This window comes from Ambystoma mexicanum, chromosome 3p (genome assembly GCF_040938575.1).
Source record: "Ambystoma mexicanum isolate Mex_15411 chromosome 3p, UKY_AmexF1_1, whole genome shotgun sequence".
Taxonomy (NCBI): Eukaryota; Metazoa; Chordata; class Amphibia; order Caudata; family Ambystomatidae; genus Ambystoma; species Ambystoma mexicanum.
Window position 1 is genome coordinate 1,198,211,634 of NC_090925.1, and position 16,246 is coordinate 1,198,227,879.

General features: G+C 47.4%; 1 protein-coding gene across 1 annotated transcript in view; it reads left to right on the plus strand.

Moving 5' to 3' along the window:
* The first annotated feature begins 551 nt into the window (after positions 1–551).
* The window catches only part of NME5 (NME/NM23 family member 5), a 239,097-nt gene continuing 223,402 nt past the window's right edge, over positions 552–16,246 (plus strand). Inside the window, exon 1 of the mRNA XM_069650095.1 lies at positions 552–673. The gene's annotated coding sequence lies outside the window, so the exon portion shown is untranslated. The remainder of the gene's footprint in view (positions 674–16,246) is intronic.

Consider the following 16,246-nt stretch of genomic DNA (forward strand, 5'->3'; position numbering starts at 1 on the left):
GCCGAGGGCTGGACCTTAACAATGGGAAAACTGCATTCTCCCAATTTCTGTTGTGAAATCTCCCTCTAAGGGGCGCCACAATGTTGGCATGTCTGGTTAACTAATCAGAGAAGCTTTTCCACTGGGACAAATACATTTACATCACTATTAAAAACTGTTACAAAAGGTAAATCAAAGTGAACTGTGTGTGTTTCTGATACTAATGCAATGTGTCCTCAATGTGCTCAGTTGAAGGTTCCAAGCTGGAATTGAAGCCTTTTACATTTTTGGACAGCGGGCGTGGGAGTGTTGGCAATGCACAATGGATCATCGGATCAGTGATATTAGGTGTGATCGACCCACAGTGTAATACAAATACCAAGGTTACCTAAGCGTGGGTTACCTTAAGCATGGCATCTCATTGAACAGAGCTTAAAGGGGTTCCGCTACACTCAATATGGCCGCCTTCAAAAACACACGGTGCAGTCGTTGTAGGGTTGGAAAGCTTCCCCCGCCCTTTACGAAGCGCTGGCTTTTTATTGGTGAGATGGGACACAGCAGACACCGTACGAGGACTTTAGTTTCATTTCTTCTGTTTCCTAGCAACGGACGCGCAGCCGAAGGGGAAAAAAGTTGCGGACTGCAGTTATCGTGAAAGGTCGCACAGGCTTCAGAGGCAGAGAACTGTGAGGGGGTGAGTGCTTTTCGTGGGGTACGGGAAAGCGGAACGATAGATAATTGATTACGAGTGAAAGGAGACGTAGCGTTTTAAAACGGAAGCTTCCAACTGACCTCTCGTAATGAACTCATGTGGTTTACCATTCCTATTATTTGTGGGGGAGAATCCGAACTCTGCTGGGGTAGATGTTCTGCATATATGAGGGAAACGTCTAATGTTGCTGGCAGCATTCTGTACTGTTGGGAGGTGAAGGTGCTCTTCCGCGTGTTGTACTTGTTCACTCTGTGTGGGGGTGGTTTCCTACCGCATGTGTTTCACCTGGTGGGGGTGGAGGGTTATTTCATTGCGGTTGCATTGCATTTAATGTTCTTTCTGGTGTGAAGGGGTTCTTGTATATCGAACCACTTCACACCAGAAAGTACATCATGGACAACAGCAATGCAAGGGCACTGGATCTGTGCAGGATGCATGTTAACCCATATCTATCTCAGCAACTCGCCGTAAGTCTCGTTTCTGCACGAATAAGACCACTACATGTACTGGTAAGCAGGGATAGTATTCGTGCAATAAGACCAGGTCTTGTATATTGCTACAACTCACACCCACAGACTTTTGTTTTTTATTAGACTTCAACGGACCCGCGTAGTCTGCATTTTGTGCTTCAAACTGTATTTACAGTCAGAAGCAGACTTGCATGAGGAGGCACTCTGTCGTTTCAGTGTTTTCTCCTGGTTGTTGGAAAAATCGCAGGCCCACCCATTTCACAAAGGTTCCTGATACACGCAAGGAGGTGGTGATCTAACGAGGGCAATTCATTTGCACCCTATTATCAAGAACAGGGTGAGGGTGGGGCGGGGGTGGGAGGGGGAGTGAAGATGCGTAGAGCCACGCGGGGCCAATTTCAAAATGATGTTTGAATGTCCTCTGGCCCAGAACTAGGTAAATCCGTCCAAGGCAGTAGCGTGTTGCAGACCTACTTTGGAGACATGAGGTATCCTAAGCTTTGTAGCAGCACCCAAAGAAACATGCTCATCAATGCACTGGTATTGGAGGGCCAAATGAATTTCCACGTACCATAGAGATCTGCGCCCCAAGATGAAAATGATGGCATGGATATCTTTGAAGAGGCAAAATACAGAATCATCCAGTGATTTCCCAACCAGGACTACATCTACATTGTCCTTCAGATTCTACATTAGAGCACAGAGCATACACGAACCCTCGGAGGAGTTCATTGTGAGCCTCCAAACATGGCACATGCCATAGCGAAACCAGACAGACAGAACTATCCACGATGATGGTTTATTTCAGACCTTGTACAATTCAGGACATTCTAGTTCATGTGAAAGAGTTGTCATTGGACAAAGTTATTGCCATTGCTCAGTCAGCAGAAGAGACCTTAACCAGAATAAAGCACAATAAAAGACGTTCCAGGCAGGGAGACACGAACATGGTATCACTGCACATGAAAAGACTGGCAGTGCAGATGCACAATATAAATGTAAGCATAAGTCCAAGGGAATTACACACCTTGAAAGGTTTTTGCTACAGCATCAGCGAGCGAATTGCACGTGGCTAATGATAGAGTGCGTAGCGATTTACAGTGTGTTCAGTATGCAGCAGAGTCGGACACTTTGCAAAGGTGTGCCATTTCACACCCACTAAGCAAGTAGCAGCATTGACATATGTTGACTACATTGATTATCACAATAATCATAATTGGGCATAGAAGCAGTTCATGGTGCCATCAGCACCTCCCTGTTTTAGGGTTCTGACAATAATCCCCAACTACCCATCCTCACCTCCTCAAAGAGTCACAATGATCTATTGCCTAAGGGGAACTTTCCTGCACCTTCTCTTCTCTCACCTCTTTCACTCCCACCTCCTCAATGATTTTCCATGTGATTGTACCTCCACTCCAATTCCACTCACACCTCTCAATCTTATGGCATGTCAATTCCGCTCACACATTACTACAGTCTTCTTCAACCATCTCTGATATCCCTTACCTCATCCTGAGGTCTTCCTCTCAATGTTTGCACTCCTCCTTGCCTTCAAACCACCTCCAACCTCCTCCTGATCACACTCCCCGACTTCTCCCTCAATATCTCCCCCTGGGCACACTTACCCACCTCTATCATGATGCTATCTTCAACTTCCTCCTGAATACACTCCTTCCCTCTTCCCTTAATGTCACTTCCATTGTCCATGGTACTTCCTTTTCCTTCCTCTCTTCCTTTATCTCTGTCCACTGCCACTTCACTCCTTTATGTTCCTCCTCTCTGTCCACCAGTTCCATGCTCCTCTCCTCCCTTGGTTAACAACCTCCTTGCCCCTCCTCTACCCCAATATCCTTCGGTTCTTGTCTCCAACCCTTTCCAAAGCTCATGCACACCTTAGGATACACACTCTGCTCTCCGAAAGACGTGGCTCCCAGGTACCACCCCCAGTTAACCACATTCAGATGTTTTTCCAGGTGTGAATCAGTATTATTTAAGCAGTGATTGTGTGTGGCTTCCCTGCTGACTCTGTGATGCAGAGGTAGGAAAAAAACCTACTGAAGACATACCTAAATATCGGAGGAAACAGAAATCACTTCTGATGCTTCCTAATTTCTAACCACACGGTCACAGGTGTTATGAGGGTGGTCTGGGGCTGAGACCACTGTAACATAAACTTCTCTTAAATGTTGGTAACATACCAGACTGTTAATGTTCCTGCTGAAAAAACACTGTGTAGCAACATTGTTTTAATGGCCACTGTTCCACAGCCCATCACTCAGTAAGGCAATTGTGCATGAACGAACTGCGTGTTTTCTAGGATGAGACAACATGCCTCTCCAATGTAAACCATTAGCTGCAGAGCCACATGGTCTATGCAATTGTTACTACTGGAACTTTAGGGTTCAAGAGGCCATTTCACTTCATGGCCACATTCCCAATTTTGTTTGTGTCTGGATGCTATCCAGCACATTCCAGATTTAGAATTTCCAATGACAGAACTCCACGTGGAGCTGTTGTGAGAACCTTTGATTCCTGTTGTAAGGAAAGGCAAGCACACCACTTGGAAATGGTAAGGTGCCCCCACCTAATTGATAACTGAATTAGAAAAGAGTTGTTCATGGGAGGTGTCCAGGACATATGTATTTCCTCTTTGTAGCTACTGTGATGCTTTCTGTCCACCTTCCCTACAACTCTTTTCCAAAGAATCCTAATCTTTTGTCCTTTGCAACTTCTACGCCCAAGTTGTGAGATAGGAGAGGGTGTGAATAAAGCCTTAGTTGTATATCTTCTCATTAGATATGCCCTGAGGCATCCTGAAATTTGGAAAACACCATGCCCGTTCTGGCATAGAGATGAGGCCTTCTCTTTTATGAAGGGCAGCAGTCCTCTTGGAATCTCATTTAGCTGATTCTGCGAGTGGAGCTGCTGTAGTGGAGCACTGTGTTAACACATGGTATTGCTCAACCGCATTTGAGAATCAGTAAAATAAAGGTCTTTTGGTGCATGTTTGTTCATGCATCTCTTGAGCTGGGGCCGCTGCCAACACCGGTCCAAAGCAGGGAAAAGCAATCCACAAAATTAAAAAAAGGAGTGCACCAGTTGCTGGAAAAAACATACAAATTTATCATGGCCGGAAAGACGCGGTGAGCATAGCCAACTTCAGCACGCCCACTGCAGGATAAACATTTTATAGCCCCAAACAAAACATTCGAATATTACAGAAGAAATGTAATAAAAACATCATCCTAACATTATCATTGCCTGGTTGTCACTAGTGCCCTAAACAATCATGTACATTGTTCAAAAATTATTGGCAGTTACCATCTCATCACAAAAAAAACACCAACCACTCAACATGATCTCAGCTCCTTGCTCAGCAAAAAATGCACCAATCCCATCTCTTGGAAGAAGTTCGATAGAGGGCCTCATTCTAATTGCACCATGCCACCACAGACCATTTGGACCGCAACGTCCCACCGAGATGGACCAATGAGCAACGAACCAGCATGGCACACACCTCCTCTATTCATTTCTCATTCCCATCGTGTGCATATGCTCAATATGTACCTCCTTATCTCCCTACATAATGCCAATCCTGGTACACCATCTTCTTGCAGTTACCCTGCAATGAATGTCTTCCTAGAACAGAAATGACAGGTCCACTGTTGAAACTGCTCCTTTACCATAATTTTTGCAAGTCTGTCTAAATTGTTCAACCCATTTCACAATGCAGATGTCTGAGAACTGATCCTACACATCACTGTGGCCTTCACAAACATTATGTATTCTTTCCCTATCTGATGAGGCAGCATTTGCTGTCTGGGACCTAACATCCATCCCTTGGGAAACGCTTCCCTTGCAATAAGATACTGGCAACTGTCTCACACCCCTCCCCACCAGTCTGTTTGCAGGACTTGACAACTGTCAATCAATTGCTTCCAACTAACAACTACGCCTACTACACTATAATAGCAGCTCAATGCTTCGAACTGAGGCCTGCTCAAAAAATGGCAGAGTTCTTGCTCATAATACCTAATTCCTCTATGGGCCGAAGACAAAATAATACAGTACCATGTGTTCTATACTAGGTGTTCTAAAAACTACCAAAAATAAAAGGTGCACATGTTTGCCATGAGAGAGAATATAATGCGATGGGCTGTGTATGTGTGCTGTGCCAGATGGTGAAAACGTGATTATGCGTGCTATGAAAATGTGGTGCCTTGAGCTTCACTATGGGAAAGTGTGCTAGACAATGCACTGTGTGATGCCTATGAAATGTGTTGCATGCAGGAATGTGGTGCCATAAACCATGTATTTTCTGCAATCATGTTGTGTAGGCAACGTGTGCTCAGTATGGTGCCATGCAGTGTGCTGTGTGTCGTGGTCAGACGTTGGGCAATGTGTTACATAAAAAATAATGTGCTGCGTCCCCACTGTGAGGTGCACTGCATGCAAACAATATAATGTTATGTGCCACAATGCTGGCAAAAAGCAAGATCCTAATGCTACAACTGCTGATGTTATGTAAAAAGCAAAAATGTACTACTGTGTGCTATGCCGTGTCACATTTTAGCTGTTAAAATAAACTTATGAGCACTGCTGCTGTCCAAGAGGCACACAGTCAATACGTCACTGCCGAGGTCCTGATTCCTTATTAGTTGATCTTTCTCAGACGATACTTACGATCACTTTGACCATGCACCTCCATCTGAAAACATCCTGTTTAAATGTGGAGAGCAGTATCCTTATAGTGGGCTGTGTTTCCCAGATTCTTTTGCTTCTGATACAATGTTATTTTTGTGGGTAGAGCGTTTACAACACTTTCTTCCTGGTGGCACCATTGATATCCTGTCATGATTCATGAACAGCCTGCAAAAGCACTGTGCTGGGGAAGGGGACTCCCTGTTGTGGTTACAACCTTTGGGTATGGCTGTACTGCAGACATGCTTGAGTTTTGGATGTATTTCATGTACTTGAACTACTCTTAAAGGGACATGTGTCCTGTTCTTACCAAAAGTGACAAACTTGTGGCATAGAATTGGTGCTTATACATAAAGAATTTGTGTTTCAAAGTGTCCACGGGGCAAGGGAACAGCAGGGCAATGGAATATGATAACGGTGATGAACAGAAATATTGAAGCAGTCCTATAGGCTGTGTGAACATTTGGATCATGCAAGTGCAGAGAGATAGAGTGGTGAAGTGCCAGAGAGCCAGTTGCAAAGGCAACGGGTAAGTGCCAGGCAGTGACCACTTGATGCAAGAGGGGTCCCAGCCCATACAGTGTGTGCACGCCTGTAAAACAAGTGGTGCCTGAAGGCAAGTGCAGGGGGACTGCGGATGTTGCGGCCAATCAGACAAAAAAGGCCAGGTCCCAAAAGGGCAGATAAGGGCCCAGGCCAACAATCACAGTGACTGTGAAGTTTAGCACGGGAGGACGAGAGGGAAGGAGGAGGAGAAGAGGAAAGTCTTGAGGAGCTTGCAGAACTTAAGGAGATCTGGCTCAAGGTGCAGAGAAATGGGGAGGCTGTTCCAGAGGAGGGCGCCAGCCGAGGAAGAGGAACGGCCGCCCGCTCTCTGCTTAGAGAACTACTTGACAAGCATAGAATTGGAGCCGAAGGATCGGAGGGATCTGGACTGAGAGTATTTGGTGAGAGCGAGTTGCAGATAGTGTGGTCTCCCGGCCCAGACAGCCTTATGGATGATGCACAGGGATTTGAATTTGATCCTTACAGTTACCGGGAGCCAGTGGAGAGATTCTAGGGCTGGAAAGATATGGTCCCTGGGCTTAAGGCCAAGGATAAGTCTTGCAGCCCTATTCTGGATTAGCTGGAGGGGGCAGAGAGAAGTAGGTAGATTAAGAAAGAGGCTGTTAACAATAGTCCAGCCTGTAGTGCACCAGAGCCCCGGACTCATTAAGCTTCTGAAAAAAGGAGAGGAAAGGGAGGGTGACCCTGAGGAGCAAGAGTTGGAAATGGGGCTTCTTGGCAAGGTCCAGGATGTGATGGATGAAGGAGAGAGAGGAGTTGAAGTTAACTCCCAGGTTTCTGGTTTCAGAGGAACCAGAGGGGGGAGAGCCTATCGAGGGTGGCCAGAGAGAAGGGAGATAAAAGGGAACAGAAGTCCCTATAGGAAGAATCTCAGTCTTGCTGGCATTGAGCCAGAGATCATTGTTGGTACACCAAGACTGAATGGCAGACAAGCAATCAGAATGACAGAGGAAGTTAGAAGAGATGCTGAGGGTGGTCTGAAAAAGAGTTGGGTGTCATCTGCATAACACTGTAAGTGTAGGGAGAAAGTGGAGATAAAGTTAGCAAGAGGGGCGAGATAGATGTTGAACTGCCAACAATTTGAAAGGTTAGAGCCCTGGGGAACGCCACAAGTGGAGATGAGGGGGTGAGAAGAAAGAACCCAGGATAACCTGGGAGGGGCGGTCAGTGAGGAAGGAGGTCTGGCATTTCAGTGCCCATTCCGAGATACCAAGGGTATCATGGAGCCGTTTTATGAGGATGGAGTGGTCAACCGTGTCAAAAGCAGAGGAGAGATTGAGAACAATGGGAACAGAAGGTGAGTAGGAGTCAAGAGATGCAAGCAATTCTTCATGGGTGTTCAGGAGAGCAGTTTCTCTTCACCTGGATAATCGGAATCCAGATTGATGGTTGTGTAGGCCACCAACAAGCTCAGTGTGCTGGGTCAGTTGGGGGAAGACCAACTTCTCCAGAAGTTTCCCAAGGAAGGTAGTGAGAGAGATGGGGCGGTAGTTAGCCGGACATGAAGGGTCGGCTGAAGGCTTTTTGAGGAGGGAGCGCACAAGGGAGTGCTTGAGGGAAGAGGGGAAAGACTCAGTGGCAAGAGAGTGATTACCAAAGTCTGTGAGTGCAGGGCCAAGGAGGCCGATATTGTCCTTAATAGTTCTGGAAGAACAGTGGGAGACCTGTTGGAAAGAGACCTTCATAGAGCGGACAACTCTAGTGGCCTCGTCCGATGATGTAATAGGAGAGAAGGAGGAAAGAGTGGATGAGAGAGAAGGAGGGGCCGAGGGTGTCAGGGGGGTGGGGTAAAGGGGAGAGAGGAAGAGAGCGAACTCAGGATGTCCTGAGTTTTAGCAGTGAAGTGTGTGGGCAGTGCAGTGTAATGCAGAGGGCTTGGGAGGGGAGAGGTGAGGTAGAGACTGCAGTTGGATTGGCTAGTTCCCAGCAGATTTTGAGTTCAGACGTGTTGTTAGAAGCTCCAGAGATGCATGCCTGGATGTGAGCCCTCTCCTTGGAGCAAATGGAGAGACAATATTGCCTTTGGAGAAGACAACAGGCCAGTTTATCAGAGGATGAGCTTGAGGTCTGCCACTTCCATTCAGCAGCTCCGCACTTGCATTTCAGGGCTGCTAGATCAGAGTTGTACCAACTTGGTGGCAGGTTTCAGATCGATCCTCATGTCGGGGCAAGAATATCGAGAGTGTTAGTGATAGCGAGATTTAGATTGAGAGTCAATAGTAGAGTCAGTAGTTAGAGGAGGGGCGGGTGAAGGTGGAAGCAAATTCAGCAACTGATACTTGTTTCGTCGGATGGATGTCCGCAAATGAGGCTGGCAGAGCTGAGGGAGGTTCGGTCAGCGGGCCGAGAGGTCCCAGGTGGGAGAAAAGGAGTGTGTGGTCAGACCAGGAGAGCGGGGTGGAGAGAGGGGTAGAGAGCAAGAAATCATTATGGATGAAGGCATTGAGAGTGGGTCCAGCCGAGTGGGTAGGGCTGGAGGGGAGAATAGAGATGCAGAGGTCATGGAAGATAGTGGAGGCTGCGACTGAAGAATCCAGGTGGATGTTAAAGTCACCCAGAAGGAGGAGTTTAGAGGTGGAAGTCATAGGAAAGGATGAGAATTTGGCCCAGTCTGAAAGAAAAGAGGAGATAGGATCCAGGGGCCTGTAGATAGTGGCAATAGTCAAAGAGGAAGTGGGAGAGATGCCAAGCTTGCAGACCAGTCTTTCAAAGGAGGAATAGGGCTGGGTGGGTATGAGGGAAGAAGGGACCCACTCAGGGCAGATTAAGGCTACTCAACCGCCAGCATGGTTGGAACAGGGTTTTAAGATGATCTTGTAGCCATCAGCGAGAATGGAGTCAAAAGCAGTGACTGAGCTGGCATTGAACTACATCCCGGTGAGAATGAGGACATCAAGATCAAAGTCTTCAAGGAGGAGGCAAATATCGGAAGAATGTTTGACAGCGGAACGAGCATTAAGTGTGGCTAAGTGAAGCCGGTCACCACCCTTAAAGATTTTCCGAGCAGGGTTACAGGGGAGTTGTACACCTGTCGGAGGTGGTAATGGAGGTGCTGAGAGAGGGGAAGGAGGGATAGCAGGAGCAGGAAGGAAGTTGATGAGAGACGGCAGGCGCCGGTCAAAGAGGAGGAGATTGAGTTGAGAACCCTGAGCCATGATGGTGCCATTATAATAGACATTTATGATGCACCTCAAGCATGAGAAGCCAGCCAAGAGAACTTCCTATCTAGTGCCACCATTAATGGTGAGGAAGAAGAAGGCGAGAGCGTGGAAATCGGATGTGGAGACCATAGGCCTGGAGAGGGGACAAAAAAGAGGATATCAGTGTCAATCTGTCTGGAAGCAGCACTGACATAGGTGTCTGCGATAGGCAATACGAGATTGCCAGAAAGGAGGTATTATTTGAACTTTTTTCTTCCAGACTTAGTGAGATGGGGATTGGTGATAAAATAGCAATTAGAGTAGATAGTAGAGATGGAGAGAGCCATAGAGGAAGGTAGAGAGGGGAGTGAGGAACACAAGTAGATACTGCACAGGCACAAGGTAACACACCAGGCGGCCTCGAAGCCAGAGGTAGTGGGTAACTTAAAAAGCATCCCTTTATTTGACGTTGCCAAAAAAACACTGAAACAGCACAAAATGGAGGATGTCACAGTTTAGAAAAGCACACCTAGATTTGACTTTGCCAAAGAGCGGCAGTGCAGCTTTGAAAAGGGTTGGGCACAAGTAGGCAGCAGAAATGGGTTAAAGATGAGATGTACAGTAAGTAACCATTGCAAGTTGGAGGAGGACACAGTAGGGAGGCTATGAGCCAAGGGAGGCAAAAGTCAATAGGCATCCTGGTCAGTGAGATTTTGCCCAAGGCAGTTGATCTTGTGTGCTTACCGGGGCAGGGTGGAGGCACATTGTTCAAAGTCTTGAATGCAGGGAAGCAGTTAGTTTATTCTGTGAGCAGTGCTGAGTGGGTGGATAGGAGGTACGGTGGCATGGAGGGGCGCCTTCCAACGCTGGGCAGGGCCATCCAGGGGCCTTAGTTGTGGCCTTGTGTGGAGGTCGGCGATCGCCTGCCAGCTCCCCGGATTGGCGGAGAAGAAGCACAGAGGAGCCTATCACAGCTGCGGAATGGTGGATGTGCAACAAGCGCACACGGAGGCGATTACTGAAACTCCAAAGCCCATAAAAAGACAGCGGCCCAGATGCAAAGTGGGGACATGGACAGCGCACAGTGAAACAAAACACAAACAGACCTAAAAAACAAACACATACAAATAGGGGCGCTCGTTGGCTCCAGCTGGTGGAAAAACGCAACCAGGTAGAACATCAAACCCAAGACGGCTTAGCTGGCCGATGGGGGGTAAGGTGGGTGCCTCCATTGTTCTTGACGCCACGTGGTTTGTGTTGGGCCCCGAGCGCGTACTAACATATTCACCTCTTCCTCAATGCTCCTACCTTGATTGTACACTGGGTGTTTCCTAAGGTTAGCACCCTTCTCTATGGACTGTATTGAATTGGTAATGTTGTATGACAAGGAAACATTTAGGAACTGAGGCATTTGGGTCTGTATTTCTGCCAAGCCAGGTAAGTGGGCATGGTGAGTGATTATGGTAAATAAGCACCAACTAAGCTGAAATATTGATTCCTCCCTGACCTATTTGTATTGCCAGGCACTATTGCTCCATTAGAGCATAGATTCTTTCTTTAACAAAATTAGAGGGCTTATGTGGAGAAAGGGATGTTCACACATGTTCCATGTTGGTGAGGAACTGCACCAAGCCTAAACTAGAGGCATCTGTCTGGAGAATGAAGGTCTGTCTCAATGCCACATTATGAGAAGTTGTTGATGGCAAAGTAAGTTCCTTATCACTGTAAGAGCCTCCTATGTCATGTTAGTTCAAGTGATCTTGGATCTTTTGAGTATTTTTGCAAGAGTTGTGGCCTCTGTTGATAAGTGCAAAAAGCAGGCGTTAAATTCCCCAACCCGCAAAGGGACCTCGTAGTAAGGCGGTAAGGATTTACCGGTACCGGTAAAATGCCGGTACCGGTAAACCCTTACCGCCATCCGTGTAATGAGGCCCATAGAATCTCACTGGTCTATACAGAACATCCATGATCTGTCTAGCATAGCAACCGGGACTCTCAGTGATTACTAGTGGCTTTGAGATGGTTCAAAGACTCCACGCTCCAGTACCCATTTGACCTCGATTGGTCCGCGTGGTGTCAGGCCTGGGGTAAACCATGGAACTGATCCGTATGGATTTTTCTTGCAGTGTTTCAATGCGGAAGAAAAAGCCACTGACATGTCTCAGTTTGTCTACAAACACATCTTCAAATAGTCCTGCAAGTCGTTTGTGTGATAATACTTCAGGTTCTCTGGAATGATCTTCCTTTGACTGATGGCTGGATTGGATTCTGTATAATGTTCTGTGCGGGTCATCAGGATGGGATCTTCAGGCTACTTACAGGCTTTGAGCCGGAAGACTTGTGAGATACTCTGGTGGTCTCCTGGTTGCACGCAGTAATTTGGCTCGATAGGGCCCATGCCATCACAACTGGAGCTTGTTCTTGGATGTGGGCGGGAACACCAGCATTTGCTCTTCTACGTGGAACTTCCTCAAGTGAGCCTGTTGGTTGTGCAATCAACTTTGCTTGTCTTGACTTTCTTGTAGCTGTTGATGCACTAGATCTCTCACTAAACCTATATGTTCTCTGGTGGCCTGCACACATTGGACTGTGGCTTCCTGGGTCTTCCATCCCACTGTGAGGAACTGTCATCTGGCACGGGAGCAAAGCCCTGGCCTTTTCTATTTGTATTAATACATAAAATGATGCAGTGGATTCCTTCTCCAAAGGGGTAATCTGCTAACCAGATCCCCCTTTGTCGCATCTCCATGCCAAAAGCATAGTGCACTTGTGCCCCGTTACATCAGTAGCCTGATGCACAGCACCCGCTGTGCTTGATGCTCAGAGCAGGTTCAAAGGTCACGAAATGCCCACTTGACAACCAGAGCGACAGCAGTCGCTGCAGCACAGGGGCGACATTTAAGATATGCCACCTGTACTCAACCTACAATGATCATGAGTACCCCATGTTAGGGCATCGTGCATGGCGATACTTATGATCATGGCCGCCACATCCCAATTCATATTGCTCATGTGTCTGCCCCTGAGAGTCAACTTTGCTTTGGAAGAGAATGTGTATTTGGGTCAGACAGGACAGAAACCCTGTGGACCCAGCCTATCATTGATTCTCTTTGGGGGTGCGTGCTGGTAACCCCCTTCCTCAGAGACAGCCAGACAGCAGGCAGCTGTCCTGGACCCAGGTATCCAAGGAGCACACCCATTCAGGAGGGGTAGCCTCACACCAGGGTGCTGCATATCCAAATGTCTTCGTTTTCAAAGGGGCGGGAGTAGGATGGACAGGAGTGCTCTGGACACTGGAAGAAACCTTCCACCACCTTGTTTCTCACTGTCTCTCTTTCCCTTTCCTTTCTCCTCCACTTCCGCTAAAGCAAAGCACTTTGGGTTGAAGATCAACAGGGATTGGTCCCCCAAAGCAGGTTAGCTTTGGACCGATCGCCTCAGGACTTGTGCCCTTAAAAGAAGAAGTCTTGCACCCATTCAGCAGAATTCCCTCAGTTCCTCAAGAATCCTATAAGGCGAAGAGACTTTCTGAACATTCTCACCTGGACATCCTTTGGGACAGTTGCACTGTTCAAAGCCCTATGCCAGCGGTGAAGAAGGAGCCATCCAAGACAGAAGGAAGATCTGTCCCCTAACAACTCCCAAGGAACTTCTTGAGTGACTGGTGCTTTGGACCAGGGCCAAACATTCAGCATCACTCGCTGACCTCTCCCAGTGGCCAAAGCCTGTCTCAGCATGGGACTGCCCCGACCTGCATCACTTGAACCATCGCTGTTCGACCGCACAGATCATCTTCATGCAACCTTCTTCGACTCCCGCTTGCTGTCAGGGCCCCCACGATCCTACGTGCCCGACTGAGCCTGATCACCACTGGTTGACCTACAAAGTGGCGTCGCTAGAGGGAGGGCTGGGGGGGGCTGGTGCCCCCCCTGTGAAACCCTTTGCCCCCCTTGTGCCTCCCCTACCCAAGACGAGCAGTGACCATGTTCTCCCCCTACTTTTGTTTGTGCCCCCCTACTTTTGTCTTTGGCCCCCTCTGTGCCCCTCCTAAATTTGATTCCTGGCGACGCCACTGCACCTACATACCCCTCTTAAGAGTATACCCTTCGCTCGGCCCCCGTTACCACAAAAGGCAAAGGAGGTATATCTCTTGAGAGTCCATTTTTTTACCTTGTATGATTGCGTTGAGTTTTGGTTTGTAGAAGTGTGAGGGCTGAGTGGTCCATTTTTCCCCTACGAGGCAGAATCCAATTCATGACACCCAGCTTATGCATGTCCAGGGCATCTTGTGTTTCCTGTCTTTAAGATAGCACATACAAGTTGAGCTATTGATTCCCCTCATTCTACTATTCATAAGTCTTCTCTGTATTTGAAAAGTAGCATCTTCACTAGCCTACATCCTCATCCATCACTTGAGTCCCGACATCTGGGCCAATCTTCTCAGCTTTTCCTTACTTTTCTGCTATCTGCTTTTATGTTCTGCTGGGGAGTTGGACCATTATACCAGTTAAGACCGGGGGCCCCTAGTGGGAGTACCTACATACTATACTCTACACAGGTTGAAGCCTTATGAACTTGTATGTTGCTTTAATTACAGTTTAGCCCTCTTAATGGCCCTAACAACCTTCAGCAGTGAAGTTGGTGGGACTTCTAGGTCGACCCTCATGCATCCCACTTCAGTTACCATCTACCACACATACAAGTACAATCAATATCAGGTGGACACAGAAGTTACGGTTTAAAAGAGAACAGATTTATTAGTGACTATTTCCTCAGTGGGCCAACTACCAGAACAGAATGTCGTCACCTTGTGTTTCAAACAACGTCTCTGGGTATCGCAGTCTTCAGTCCAGGTATCCCTTTCAAGTATCTATCCTCACGTCTCGGTCACTGGCAGACTCACACTCCTTTCTTGGCTCTTCATTCTGTAGAGTCATCTTGTACTTCTCGTCCTTGAATCCTTGGAGACCCATTAGCCGTGTCTCGTACCCCAAATGAGCTAGGCCTTGATGGTGACGAAGGTTTTAGGGCTGGGTAATACTGGAATAGGTCCGCAAACATCTACCAAGAGACTAACCGCCAAAGATTCTGTACCAGTTTGGTCATGGTGCCTTCTCCAACTCCCGGTCTGCAGGTGCTCACTCTAGGCCAAAACACCCAATCCTTGTCACAACATCCATGGATCACAACAGTCTTGTCCCTAAGAGGACCTTTCCTGCATCTCTTGTCCTCTCCTCTCCTTTTTTATTTATATTTTTTACTCTCATACCTTCGCCCCATCTCCACTCACAACCCTCAGTCTTACGTTATGTTGGTTCCTCTCTCCCTTTCCTTTGGTCTTCTACTGATCTTCTCTCTGGTACTCCTTTCCACATCTTCAACTCCTATCCAACTTCCTCCTTACCACAGTCATACACCTCCACTCTAATGTCACTTTTAACCTCCTCTTGACCACACGCTTCCGCCTCTCCCTAAATATCTGCTTCAGCCTCCTCATGGGCACTTTTCCTACCTATCTTCTCTTTCTAAATGTCACCTCCAGCCTTCTTGGTACCCCTTTTACATCCTGACTTCCTCCAAGCACCTTGCCCCTTCTGAAGTGACTCCTTGCTGCCTACTTACTCTCCACCAATTCATTCTTTCTCGTCTGCCATCTAGCTGATTCTTTCCAGCATCCTTCCTCCTGATACATCTAAATCTCATGTTTTCACCTCCAACTCTCTCTAAAGCTTCTCCTCCACCTCCAAACATCCACATTTATTTGAGCTAGCTCCAGGCTTGTATAGCAGGCTGGCCCTGCCTGTGGCAGTCACCATCACTTTCTGCATACAGGTGTTAATCTATTTCAGGCGTGTACTTGGATTCATAAGCATTAATTGTTTTTGGCTTCTCTGCTGCCTGTGTGGCCCAACGTTGAGACTAGGTGTGGGAGCCTCCATAAGGGCCAGCTGCCATTTTGGAATCCCCTTTCATTGACACTGGTAGCAGGGCTGCTGCAGCAGAACCTCTGTGTCCGGTGTTGACACATGGGCCCTCATTACAAGTTTGCTGGTATGCGGTCCGTAATTCCAGCAGGAAAGAGGCAAACTGACTTAATGTTTCTGCTGCCTTATATCCCAAAATGACCAGGATTTTAGAGGTGGCTGAAAAAGGATGGTAAATCCCCATTCCATGGAGTCCCATACAACTTTATGGAGGGGATTACCGGTATTTCCAGCAACAGCAATACCGTGTCAGAAATAATGGTTGTTTTCTGGCGGTGTGGGTCTCATTTACCTCCAGCTCTTGGTAAATCAACCCCCACCAGCAAACCTGTATTTTCCCAGTCAGGGAAAAGTGCTGGTGACAATATTACCACCACTTTTACCTTCATTTATCCCGGACTGGCAAACTTGTAATGAGGGCCATGTTATTCCTGAGTCACATATGCAAATCAATCTCTTGGTGAGTGGTTGCCTTGCAAGCTGTTTAAATGTCTGGAACAGTATTCCTACTGTAGTTCTCAGTTTCTAGTTTTTCTGATGTGATCATACCTTTGTGGACAAGATTTTCCTCACTGGTGGTGCTACTGCTGTCCTTTTAGGGTTTGTGAACAGCATGCAAAAATAACTTTTGGGAGTTGGGAGATAGGGGTCCCTGCCACTGCTCTATGGAAACATCCTTTGGACATGGCTGTA